The 13,312-nt window shown below is 42.1% G+C and overlaps 1 protein-coding gene across 2 annotated transcripts in view; it reads right to left on the bottom strand.

The window, feature by feature from the left end:
* Positions 1 to 13,312, bottom strand: part of LOC148845952 (C2 domain-containing protein / GRAM domain-containing protein) — a 115,251-nt gene that overhangs the window by 41,963 nt on the left and 59,976 nt on the right. The gene's annotated exons all lie outside the window — the stretch shown is intronic.

Below are 13,312 nucleotides of genomic sequence, written 5' to 3'. Positions count from 1 at the left end.
ATGCTATGAGAGTGTTGTAATCAATGTTTTAAAATGTGGAGGCATGACGTGAGGCTTTCCACTACCTAGAGGTGTGACGTGTAGCTCAGAACATAAGAGGCGTAAGCACTAGTCCCGACCTCCTTAAGAGGAGGCGTAAGCACAAGGAGGCAGAAGCCTCCTTAAAAGGAGGGGGATGAGGAGGCAGAAACCTCTAGCATGCCTCATGAAAAAAGTGTATTAGGCATACGCCTCAGAGGTGTCAATGCCTCTGGCCTACACCTCAGGGCGTTTTAGGGGCACCTCACCTAGAGGCGCGCTTCTAGGTGTACTCTCACGCCTTTTAAAACACTGGTTGTAATTGATTGAAACTCAGTTAAAACACCAAGAGATAATATTAGTAGAAATTGTTGACAGCAGTTTTAGATGAATTCCTTGTAAAGAATAGTAGAAGAAGTTGAAAGGTCTTAGTAGTAGAGAAGAAGAGAGGAGAAGAAAGAGAGTGGGATGTCACCCAGAATTGAATTAGTTCTGGCCGCCAACCCCTCATTGAATTATATACTTGAATTAAAATAATGAGAGATTACAAGAATGCCCTTAGTGTGGTGACTACTTAAGTAGTTGAACAATCACAACTAAAAAACATAAAGTAATGGGCCTAAATCCCAATAACTTCCTAACTTAACAACTTAAAAATAAAAGATAAATAATTGGGCCAAATAACTTGAAATCGGCCCAACTCAACATTCCCAACTTGCATAGATCATGCTCCATCTTGTTCCTTGCAACACCTTTTGTGAGAATATCAACAAGTTGCAAATCAGAAGCAATGTATGGAAGACACACCTCCCTTGAAGTCACCCTTTCTCTTATGAAATGTCTATCCACTTCAATGTGCTTTGTCCTATCATGCTGAACTGGGTTGTGGGCAATGTTAATTGTTGCCTGATTATCATAGTACAACATTATAGGTTCTTCTGTCTCAACACCAATCTCTCCTAACAAGGAGCGGACCCATAGAAGTTCTGAAACTCCATGTGCCATGGCTCTGCATTTAGCTTTTGCAGTTGATCTTGCCACCGCTGTCTATTTCTTACTTTTCCACAAGACTAGATTATCCCCAACAAGGGTGCAGACTCCTGAAGTAGATCTCCAGTCATTATGGCAACCTGCCCAATCAGCATCTGTATAAGCCTCTAGCTTCAACTATGCATGGTCAACAAATAATATGCCTCTACTTGGGTGTCCCTTCAGATAAGCAAGAATTCTGTCAACAGCCTCCCATGCTGGACTCTTGGGGCATGCATGTATTGACTCACCACACTCACTGCATAGAAGATATCTAATCTTGTCATACACAAATATAGAAATCGCCCCACAAGTCTCTGGTATCTCCCAGTGTCCTTTACCAGCTCACTTTCTGATGCATTAATTTTGTGATTCTAATCAATAGGAGTACTAGCAGCCTTTGTTCCAAGCTTCCATGTTTCTTGTAGAAGATCCAAAACATACTCCATGTTTTGATCTTGCAACTTCAATGCCCAAGAAGTACCTCAGCTCCCCAAGATCCTTAATTTCAAATTATCTATGTAGATTCTTCTTCAAACTGTCAATCTCACTTAGGTCATTTCCTATGACAACAATATCATCCACATAAACAATCAGGACTGACACCAAGGATCCCTTCCTCTTCACAAACAAGGTATGGTCTGATTGAGTCTGAGTGTAGCCAAAAGCAATCAAGGCCTTCATGAATCTGTCAAACCATGCTCTGCAGACTACTTTAAACCATAAAGTGACTTCTTTAGTCTGCATACCTTCCCCTTTTCAGCATCATTGTAAAAACCACCAGGAAGAACCATATAAACTTCTTCTTGCAAATCTCCATTCAGAAAAGCATTTTTTACATCAAGTTGAAATAGGGGCCAAGAGTATGTGGCAGCAAGAGAGAGAAGGATCCGAACAGAAGTCATCTTTGCAATTGGTGCAAAGGTCTCTAAGTAATCAATGCCATAGGTTTGTGTGTATCCTTTGGCAACTAGTTTGGCCTTATACATTTCAATTCCTTCATCTGCCTTATATTTAACTGTGTAAACCAATTTGCATCCAACTGTCTCCTTGTCCTCTAGTAGATCCACAATTTCCCATGTCGGATTCTTAATTAAGGGTTCCATCTCTTCCTAGACAGCTATCTTCCACTCTAGTTTGGAAAGAGCCTCGCTGACACCCTTGGGTATAGACACTGAGTCAAGAGAAGAAAGGAAAGCACAATAGGAAGGAGAAAGTCCACTATAGGATAGATATTGTGAAATACAATATGAAGGACTATGTCATCTGTAATGGGATTAGTAGAATCATAAGGAACTGAAACATTAGGTGTAATCTGAAGAGCTATACTCGAAGTAGCAAGGAGGAGAAGAGAACCACAGAACTGAAGAGAATGTCGAAATGTTCTATCCAGTCGACCAGTCCTTTATTTATAGATGAATATGGTACAAGGTACAAGAAATTACTGGGATGCCTCTGATTAGTGATGGGACACCCAGATGACTTAAATCATTAAACAGGATTAGGCCCAAGCCCGTTAACACAAGCCCAGTTACAAGATAAGTTAAACATAAGAATGGGCTAATAAGAACTCTTATCAGTCGAACATCACTCTAACATTCTAACACTCCCCCTCAAGCTAAGCATGAATATCAATCATGTTTAGCTTGCCAAGTATGTCCCTGAACTTCGTTGATGCCAGCCCTTTAGTTAATACATCTGCAATCTGCATCTCTGATGGAGTATAAGGCACACAAAGTTCTCCTGAAATAATTCTCTCTCTGACAAAGTGTCGATCAATTTCAATATGTTTTGTCCTGTCATGCTGCACAGGATTGTTGGCAATGTTGATAGCAGCTTTATTATCACAATACAGCTTGAGAGGACCCTCAGTCTTGATACCAAGCTCATTAAGGAGAGTCCTGAGCCATAAGAGTTCAGTAACCCCGTGTGCCATAGCCCGGTATTCTGCTTCTGCACTTGATCTAGCCACAACATTCTACTTCTTACTACGCCATGTGACTAGGTTTCCTCCCAAGAATGTACAGTAACCTGAGGTTGATTTTCTGTCTCCAACAGACCCAGCCCAATTAGCATCAGTGTAGGCTTCAATTTCAAGTCTGTTGTTTTTTCTGAATAGAATTCCTTTCCCTGGGCAAGTTTTCAAGTATCTGAGGATTCTTTCCACTGCTCTCATATGAGGGGCCTTTGGTGAGTGCATGAATTGACTGACAACATGCACTGCATAGGCAATATCTGGCCGAGTAATGGATAAGTATATCAATTTTCCTACGAACTTTTGGTACCTTTCCTTATCACAGTATTCCTCACCCATTGATTCTTGTAATCCATGGCTTGGTTCTATTGGAGTGTCTGCTGGCCTGCACCCCATCATGCCTGTTTCTTCTAGGAGATCTAGCACATACTTTCTTTGACATATGTAGATTCCTTCTCTTGATCTAGCAACTTCAATTCCAAGAAAGTATCTCAGAATTCCCAGGTTTTTGATCTCAAATTCAGAAGCTAAGAACTCCTTCAGCCTATTCATCTCTTTCACATCATTTCCAGTAATCACCATATCATCCACATACACAATGAGTGTTGTAAGTTTGTCATCCTGTCTCCTTGTAAACAATGTATGATCTGCACTGCTCTGAGTGTACCCTACTTTCTTCATGGCCAAACAAAGTCTCTCAAACCATGCCCGGGGAGATTGCTTCAAACCATATAATGCTTTCCTTAGTTTACATACCTTCTTTCCAACATCATATCCAAGTGGGGGTTCCATGAATACCTCTTCATGAAGATCACCATTTAGGAAGGCATTCTTCACATCCAGCTGATGAAGTTCCCAAGAGAATTTTGCTGCTAGTGACAGTAGAACCCTGATTGTGTTGAGCTTTGCTACTGGGGCAAAGGTTTCCTTGTAGTCAATTCCTTCCTTTTGTGTAAATCCCTTTGCCACAAGTCTGGCCTTGTACCTCTCAATTGACCCATCTTCCCTGTGCTTTACTGTGAATACCCACTTGCACCCAACAGTGCCTTTCCCTTCTGGCAGGTCCACCAATTCCCATGTCCTTGCTTTCATTAGGGCTTTCATCTCCTCATTCATGGCTTCTTTCCACCTCGGATCAGATGACGCCTCTGAATACCTGGAAGGGACACATACAGAGGAAAGGGCATACACAAAGGAATGATAGGCAGGGGATAAGTGTGAGTAAGAAACATAATCGGCTATGGGATGCCGAGTGGTACAAGAACGAATAGGCTTACGGAGAGCAATAGGAAGATCCAAATCTGAACTGAGTGAATCAGAATTACCTTGGATTGCAGAGACAGATTGATCTGAGTTCAACTGGTTGCAATCATGAGGTTGAGGGGCCTTCTTCCTTCTACTGTATGTAAGTATCTCTTTTTCTTGTTTACTGGAACCTTCAGGAGCATCAGCCGAATCTGGAGAAGCAACTGGCACAGTGGAAGTCTCACTAGGTTGACCCGGAATGTTACAGTTAGTAGTAGTGGAAGGTGATGAAAAGGGAACAAAAAAGAAGGGAGAATGAGAATCCTCTTCCAACCCACTACTCTCCCCCTGAAGAGGATTCTGAGAAGACTGGAAATAGGGTTGAGACTCAAAAAAGACTACATCCCTAGTGACATATTTTTTCTTGGAGACAGGATCATAACACTTATACCCCTTCTGCGTAGGAGAGTACCCCAAAAATATTCCCTTTGTAGCCTTAGGATCCAACTTGGTCTTCTTTGGATCTTTCACATGTATGAAGCATGTACAACCAAAAACCCGCGGGGGAAGAGGAAATTCTGGAAGAGTGGGACACAAAACAGAGAAAGGGGTCTTCATACCCAGTACCTTAGATGGCATCCGATTTATCAGGTAGGATGCAGTAAGAACAGCTTGAGACCAATATTGCTTGGGCACATTGTGCTGGAAAAGAAGGGCTCGAGCTGTCTCCAATAGATTCCTGTTCTTGCGCTCAGCAACCCCATTTTGCTGAGGGGTGTAAGCACATGATGATTGATGTAACATGCCTGCATCTTCCATGAATGAGTTCAGGGATCTTTCAAAGTATTCAGCTGCATTGTCTGAACGGAATTGCTTGATCTTTTTATCAAATTGTGTTTCAACCATCTTGCAAAACATCATAGTTATCCGGGGAACTTCTTCACGTCCTTTCAACAGATAAATCCAAGTGCACCGAGAATAATGGTCAATAAAACTGATAAAGTAACGGAAGCCATCAATGGAAACAATGGGTGAAGGACCCCAAACATCAGAATGAACCAAATCAAAAGGGGCTTGAATTTCATTACTAGAAATTGGATACATTGATCTACATTGTTTTGACATTTGACACACATCACAAATTAAACTCTAACTCAAAATGCCCTTACATAATTCGGGAAACAACATTGCTAAGGAAGAAAAAGACAAATGACCTAGCCTAGCATGCCACAAGTGCAGCCTAACTATTGACTCCACACTTTCCGGACTAGTAGTAGAAACTTGCAAGGTTGAGCTGACATCTTCATCAAAATAGTAGAGGCCCCCATACTCATGACCACTCCCAATCGTTCACCTCGTCAATCTGTCCTGGAAGACACAATGAGAAGGAAAGAAAGTTATACTACAGTTCAAGTTTTTTGTAAGCTTTGAAACAGACAACGGATTTGATGTAAGACTAGGAACATGTAGGACTGATTTAAGAGAGAGATCCTTGCTTAGGTCAACCACCCCCTTCCCAGAGATGGTGAAGAGGGACCCATCAGCTACTCTCATCTTATCCTGGCCAGACAACAGATGATATGTGGAGAATAAGGAGGACATATGTGTCATATGGTCAGTGGCTCCTGAATCAATCACCCAAGAGGTAGAATTAATGGAACTAGATGCACTAAATGCAGAGGTTGTACCTGATTTGGCAAGAGAGGTGGAAGCTAAAGAATTGTTCTTCAGACGGGCTAATGCCCGGCTGAGAACCTCTACCTCACTAGCTGTGAAGCCCAAAGTACTTGGTCCAGAGGAGTCGGCAGCCTGCCTTGCGGTGGAAGATGACACTGTCTGAATACTCTGTGAGTTGTCACTACCGTTGTTGGTGGCAAGATTCCCACTTGCTGTGTGGCCCTTATGTTGCCTTTTGTCCTTTCTCAGAGCAGCTGGCTTCAGATGAGGGTACAGGACCCAACATTTCTCCTTTGCGTGTTTCTCACCACCACAATGTGTACACTTGAGGGACTTCTTGTCTAAAAATCCATTCCCCTTAGTGGAGACTAAGGCTGAATGTTCTCCAGGTAGTTCTGTTGACTGTGTCTGGAAGTCAACTTGCATCTCCTTTCTCCTTGCTTCTTCATTCCTCACCAGGTAGTAGACATGGTGAAGCTCAGGTAATTCATCTCTCCCTAGAATCTGTAACCTTATACCTTCATATACAGGGTCAAGACCCGCCAGAAACTTGAAGGCTCTGCCCTTCCTCAATCTGCTTATCATGCCTCCCCTTATCATTAGCATTTTCCCAATCCAAGATCAAATGGTGGTCAAGCTCTTCCCAGAGGCCTTCCAGTGTTGCAAAGTAGGTTGCCACGGACATGTCTCCTTGCCTTAGGGCTGCAATGTCTTGGTTCAGCCTGTAGATTCTAGCATTGTTCTTTTTCTGGCCATATGTCTTAGATACTTTCTCCCAAATTTTAGCAGCTGTGGGGAAGTGATGAACAGTTCTGGCTACCCTAGGAGTCATAGAGGCCAGCAACCAAGACATGACTGTGGCATTTTCCTTGCGCCACACGGTGTATTCAGGACTGCCAATTTCTGGTTGTTTCTTGTCTCCATCCAAATAGCCTGTGAGGTCACGAGAGGTAATGAACAGCATTGCTGAGACAGACCACTCTTTGAAGTTATACTCATCTAGCAGCACACTTGTATTCTGCAAGCTGTGCAGATTAGGGTTTTCCAGGTTTGAGGACCTTGTAACAGGTCTGTTATCTCTAGAGGAAACTTCACCGGATAGTGAGGACATCCTGACTTCAGTCCAAGAGTTGTTCACAGTACTATAGGTGATTCTGTTAAGGACTGGCCAAATTGGTCACTGTGTACACAGTACGGGTACAGTAGCAAGTAGAGGTCTGTAACTGAACCAGTTCACAGTGTTGGTAAAAGTTTAAGGCTGCAACTGTGTGGTGCAAAAGTTGCCGCAGTTCTGGTAAAAGGTAAAGATCTGTAACTGAACCAGTTCAGTCCAAGAGTAGGGCTGATAACCGACCTGAAGAAAATCTGTAACTGAAGTTGAAGGAGCTAAGTCTTTACCACTTGTTCTGATGCACCAAGACTGCAACTGAAGTTGAAGGAGCTAAGTCTTTACCACTTGTTCTGCACAAGTCTTGCTGGAGCACGAAGCTGCAACTGTAGAGGAAGTTCTCCCCCTCTCGGCTAGTGCTAGGATTGCTGAATCAGCCCTCAACCAGGTCTGTCCTATACAGACCTCTCTTAGTAGCCCAATAGCTACTACTTGCTGGTGTAATCTAGTAGGACATCTACTTCTGGGTCTTACTTCCCTTGAGTCCTACAACCAAGAGAAACCCTAGGTTCGAATTTGCTTTACTCTCTTACACTCCTAGGTCTTCACTGCAGCAACCCAGAAAAGGAAGAGAGAAGATGAAAGGACAGCAAGAGAAAAGAGTGCGCCTGCTGAAACCAGGAAGGAGCTAAGGCTCTGATACCATGTAATCTGAAGAGCTATACTCGAAGTAGCAAGGAGGAGAAGAGAACCACAGAACTGAAGAGAATGTCGAACTGTTCTATCCAGTCGACCAGTCCTTTATTTATAGATGAATATGGTACAAGGTACAAGAAATTACTGGGATGCCCCTGATTAGTGATGGGACATCCAGATGACTTAAATCATTAAACAGGATTAGGCCCAGGCCCGTTAACACAAGCCCAGTTACAAGATAAGTTAAACATAAGAATGGGCTAATAAGAACTCTTATCAGCCGAACATCACTCTAACATTCTAACAGAAGGATCAAGAGGAATACATGAATCCGTGTCATCTAAATCTGGAGTCTCCAAGGAACCAATAGGAAGTGATATGAGATCTTCTGCAGTGCAATCAACTTCCCTGTGAAGTCGCTGTCGTGAGTAACACTAAGAAGCAAGACGCAAGGAGGTGGTAAGATAGGTGAGATAGGAGGATCAGACATAGGAACTAGAACTGGAAGAGGAATAGACTGCCCACTCACTTCCCCAAAACACTCCCCCTGAGAAGGATCCTTTAAGAAAAAGGATGTGGACTCAAAAAATGTGACATCCATAGTAACATACCGACTGCTAGAGACAGGATCATAGCAACAATACCCTTTCTGATTTTCTGCATACCCAAGGAAAACGCACTTCTTTGCCTTTGGATCGAGCTTCGAACAATGAGGACCAAGAACATGTGCAAAGCAAACACACCCAAACACCCTGAGAGGAATGTGGAACATCTCCCCCTCAAGAAAAAGGAGGCTAGATGGGGTGTTGAATCCAAGTATACGAGAGGGCATCCTATTAATCAGGAAGATTGTTGTGAGAACCGCATCACCCCACAACCGAACTAGAACAGTGGATGTGATCATCATGCTTCTTGCAATCTCAACAATGTGTCTGTTCTTCCTCTCTGCAACACCATTCTACTGTGGACTGTAAGAACAACTGCTATGATGGATAACTCCATGCTTTAACAGATACGAGGCAAGGTTCTTTTCAAAATATTCCTTGGCATTTTCTAATCTGAACACCTTCACTCGTACCCCAAACTGTGTTAGCACCATTTGATGAAATTTCCGAACTAAGGATGGTACCTCGTCACGAGATCTCATTAAGTAAATCCAAGAATAACGAGAAAAATCATCCGCAAATAAAAGAAAATATCAATCGCCACCCATAGAAGGAACATGGTATGGTCCCCACACATCAGAATGAATAACATCAAATGTAGATGAACATCTTTTATTAGTAGCTTTAAAGGAATGTCTACAATGTTTTCCAAGCTAACAACCTTCACACTCTAGACTAGGCAAATTAACATACTCAAAAAGCTTTGGAAATAAGAAACGCAAAGAAGAAATGGACAAATGACCCAAACGATTATGCCAAAGCATAATCTGACTCACAGACCCTGACTCACTATCCCTACTGACATGATACTCACTATCCCTACTGACATGATGACCCTGATGATGAGGAAGCGCATCCAGGAGGTAGATTCCATTCACTACACGACCACTCTCAATCGCCCTCTTGAAATCCAGATCCTGCAAAACACAATGACTAGGAGAAAATATTACTGAGCAATTCAAGTTCTTAGCCAAACTACTAACAGCTAACAAACTAGTACTCAATCTGGAAACATGAAGGATAGAGGGTAGGGAAATGGAATCAGTAATCTTAACAAACCCCTTCCCAACAATGGGAACATGAGATCCATCAGCTGTGGAGACTTTGTCTCTGCAAAAACAGAGTTGGTAAGAAGAAAAAATAGTGGAACTATGAGTTATGTGCTCTGAGGCTCCAGAATCTATAATCCAAGGAGGTCCCTCCTTACCTATAGTAGAAACATAGTTTGCAATGGCATGTGAACTACCTATGTGAGCAAAGGAAGTAGAGTGTGCTCCACCAAAACCACATGTACCTAGTTGTCCACCTGTTACTGAATTAGGCTGACTATATCTCGTTGATTCAGGAACTGCCCACATCTCTCAAGTTCGGCCCTTACTGCAACAGCTGCAACAGACTCCAGAGTAGTTGTAGTAGGAGGGCCAGGTATGTCACCAGTGATTACCATGTGAGCATTTCCCTTCTTGTTTTTGATTCTATTCGGCACAAGATGAGGATGAAGCTTCCAGCAGGTATCTCTTGTGTGTTTAGGCTTCATATAGTAATCACAAATCAAATCCTTCTTTTCTTCCTTCTTGTTCACTACCACCCCGGTCTCTACTCTATTTAGGTTTCACAGTACTGGCCATGGCTGATTGTTCAAAACCAGAATTCTTCATCATCACATTTCTCCTACTCTCTTCCATTGATACGAAGGCCTATGCCTGAGAGAGAGGAACACTATCCCTGGAAAGGATATGCTGCCTTGAAATATCATATTCGGGAATAAGTCTAAGAAGAAATTCAAAAACCATATACTTCTCTAGGAGCTTCTAGTAGGTAGCTGCATCCTTAGTGGTTTCCCAAACAACTGTCTCCATATGGTCAATCTCTTGCCACAAAGTTTTAATGGCTGAAAAATAAACATCAATAGGTCTATCTCCCTACCTGGTAGCAATAATTTGATTCCTCAACTGATAGGTCCTAGCAACATTTTCACTTAGTGAGTAGGTTTCTACAACCCCATCCCATATTTCCTTAGTTGTATTTGCCCATAAAAAATTTTTACTTATATAGGGCAGCATCGAATTACATAGCCAAGTCATTACCATATAGTTTTCTTGTACCCACTGGGAGCTGTTAGTCTCAGGTTTCACTTCCTCACCAGTGATATACCCCAACTTTCCACGAGCACCAATTGCCATCTTTGCAAATTGTGACCATTCTAAGTAATTTGAACCATCTAACTTAATTGTAGTAATGGTCCCAGCCTCGAAAAGGTCTTCGACACCTCCTCCCGCTGCTCTCATTTCACCCCCGGGTTTGTTTTCAACTCCGTTGCCCTCCATAATTCTCAAAAAAGGGTTAGAAAGCTACTTCAAGATGATAGAATATGAAATAACTCCCTTCAGGTATCACAGACTCCCTTATGGTACCCTAGATGACCCTCACACAAAATATTCCTTTTCTACGGGATGGGAGAAAAGAGAGAAGAGGCAGTCGCTCTCTCTAGAAACCTCCAAAAAGGTAGGACTTGAACCGCCCTCTTCAGAAAACTCCAAGGAACTCTAAAAAATTCGGGCGTCACTTCCTAGGTCAAAATTGAAGAGTCCTACAAACACAGGACTCTCTCCCTTTCTCCAGTTTCTCCAGAATTTGATCGGAAACCCTAGACCAGATACAAGGCAAAACAGATACACCAAAAAAATCCAAAAACCGGGCTTACCTGAGATCTTCAATCAGCTTCTCAAATCATCATGCAGTCGATCGATCTAGGTCTACATGATAGAGCAACACAAGGAACCTTCGGCCTACTCTGATACCAAGTAGGAGTTGCTGATAGCAGGTTTAGATGAATTCCTTGTCAAGAACAGTAGAAGTTGAAAGGTTTCAGCAATAGAAAAGAGAGGAGAAGAAAGAGTAGTCGATCAAGACAACAATTAGTCTTGAATTCAAAAGAAAAGAGAATAAATTTCAGAAGAGAAGAAGAAGAGAGGGAGAAAAGAAGAAGCATGTGAAGAGATTTTGAAAAGAGAGAGAGAGGGTTAATCAGTTGATCTGCTGACCCACTCTTAATATTTATATAAGTTGACTAATTGTAAAAGGGCTGAATTGCCCTTATTGCTTACATGGAAAATAAACTAATAATAAAGCTGAATAAACAAGTTGTAATAAAAAACCGAAATAACTACCAACTAACACTAACGTAACTAACAAAAAGTATGCTTCCATACAAACACAGTGGGGGCCACAGCAGTGGGGGTCAACATCAGTGTTCTCTACACTCCCCCTCAAGTTGGGAATAGATATTTGTCATTCCCAACTTGCATAGGTCTGCCTCTAACTTCTTCATTGGAACAGCCTTGGTGAGAAGATTTGCGAGTTGTATGCTGGAGGTGATATACGGAAGACACACTTCTTGAGACGAAACCCTTTCTCTGACAAAATGTCAGTCGACTTCGATATGCTTAGTTCTGTCATGTTGTACCAGATTATGAGCTATATTAATAGCAGCCTGATTATCACAATACAACATTAAGGGCTTCTCATATGCAATACCCAACTCGTCAAAAAATGACTTCAGCCATAGGATTTTAGCCACACCATTAGCCATAGATCTATATTCAGCTTCAGCACTAGAACGAGAAATAACACTTTGTTTCTTACTCCTCCAAGAGACAACGTTACCTCCTACAAAGGCACAATATCCAGAGGTAGACATTCTGTCATCAACACTCCCAGCCCAATCAGCATATGTATAAAGGTCTATCTTCATGTGATCATTATTCTTGAATAATATACCTCTGCCTGGACATCTCTTCAAGTATGCTAATATCCTCTCAACTGCAAGGAGGTGAGTAGTTCTAGGATAGTGCATATATTGACTGACAACGTTGACTATATAACTGATGCCCGGTCGTGTGAGACAAAGACAGAGGAGTTTTCCAACTAACCGTTGTACATAGCTTTGTCGTCAAGTGGCTCTCCACCCTCAACATTGGTCTTGTGATTCTGTTCATTAGGTGTATCTACAGGCTTAACACCCAAATTTCTGGTTCCTTCCAATAGATCTAGAACATACTTCCTTTCAGAATAAAAATCCCATGTTTAGATCTAGCAACCTCAATACCCAAGAAATATTGTAGCTCTCCCAGATCTTTCACCTCAAACTCTTGATGAAGGAGTTGTTTAAGAGACTCAATCTCATTGTTATCATTCCCTGTCACCACAATATCATCCACATATACAGCAAGCAAGGTCAAGGAAGAGTCCACTCTTTTAATGAACAATGTATGGTCTGACCGGGCCTGTACATAGCCGAATTTTTCAAGGGCTTGTCTGAATCTATCAAACCAAGCTTTGGGGGACTACTTTAGTCCATACAAAGCTTTATTCAACAGGAAAACCTTCTTTCCTGCTTTTGCATCATAAAATCCAAGAGGCAATTGCATGTAGACTTCCTCCTGTAAGTCTCCATTGAGGAAGGCATTTTTATCATCCATCAGGAACAAGGGCTAAGTGTAATTGGTTGCAAGGGATAACAAAACTCTAATAGTGGTCATCTATGCTACTGGAGCAAAAGTCTCCAAGTAGTCTATACCATAAGTCTGAATAAATCCCTTTGCAACTAACCGGGCCTTATACCTTTCAATGCAACCATTAGCATTATGTTTCACAGTAAATACCCATCTACATCCAACTGGCTTCTTTCCATTAGGCTGGTCAACTAGCTCCCAAGTATTATTCCTCAGAAGAGCATCCATTTCAACCTTCATTGCATTTTTCCACTCAGAAACTGACAAGGCTTCCTGCACTGTTCTGGGAATAGGAATATCAGTAATGGATGTGAGAAAGGACCTGTAAGAGGGAGACAGGCGACCATAGGACAGGAATTGGGAAATGCAGTGAGTTATGGATGTG

This window comes from Nelumbo lutea, chromosome 7 (genome assembly GCF_056320005.1).
Source record: "Nelumbo lutea isolate HS-2025 chromosome 7, American lotus-T2T, whole genome shotgun sequence".
In the NCBI taxonomy this organism is placed as follows: Eukaryota; Viridiplantae; Streptophyta; class Magnoliopsida; order Proteales; family Nelumbonaceae; genus Nelumbo; species Nelumbo lutea.
This window is presented reverse-complemented; position numbering and strand designations above follow the sequence as displayed.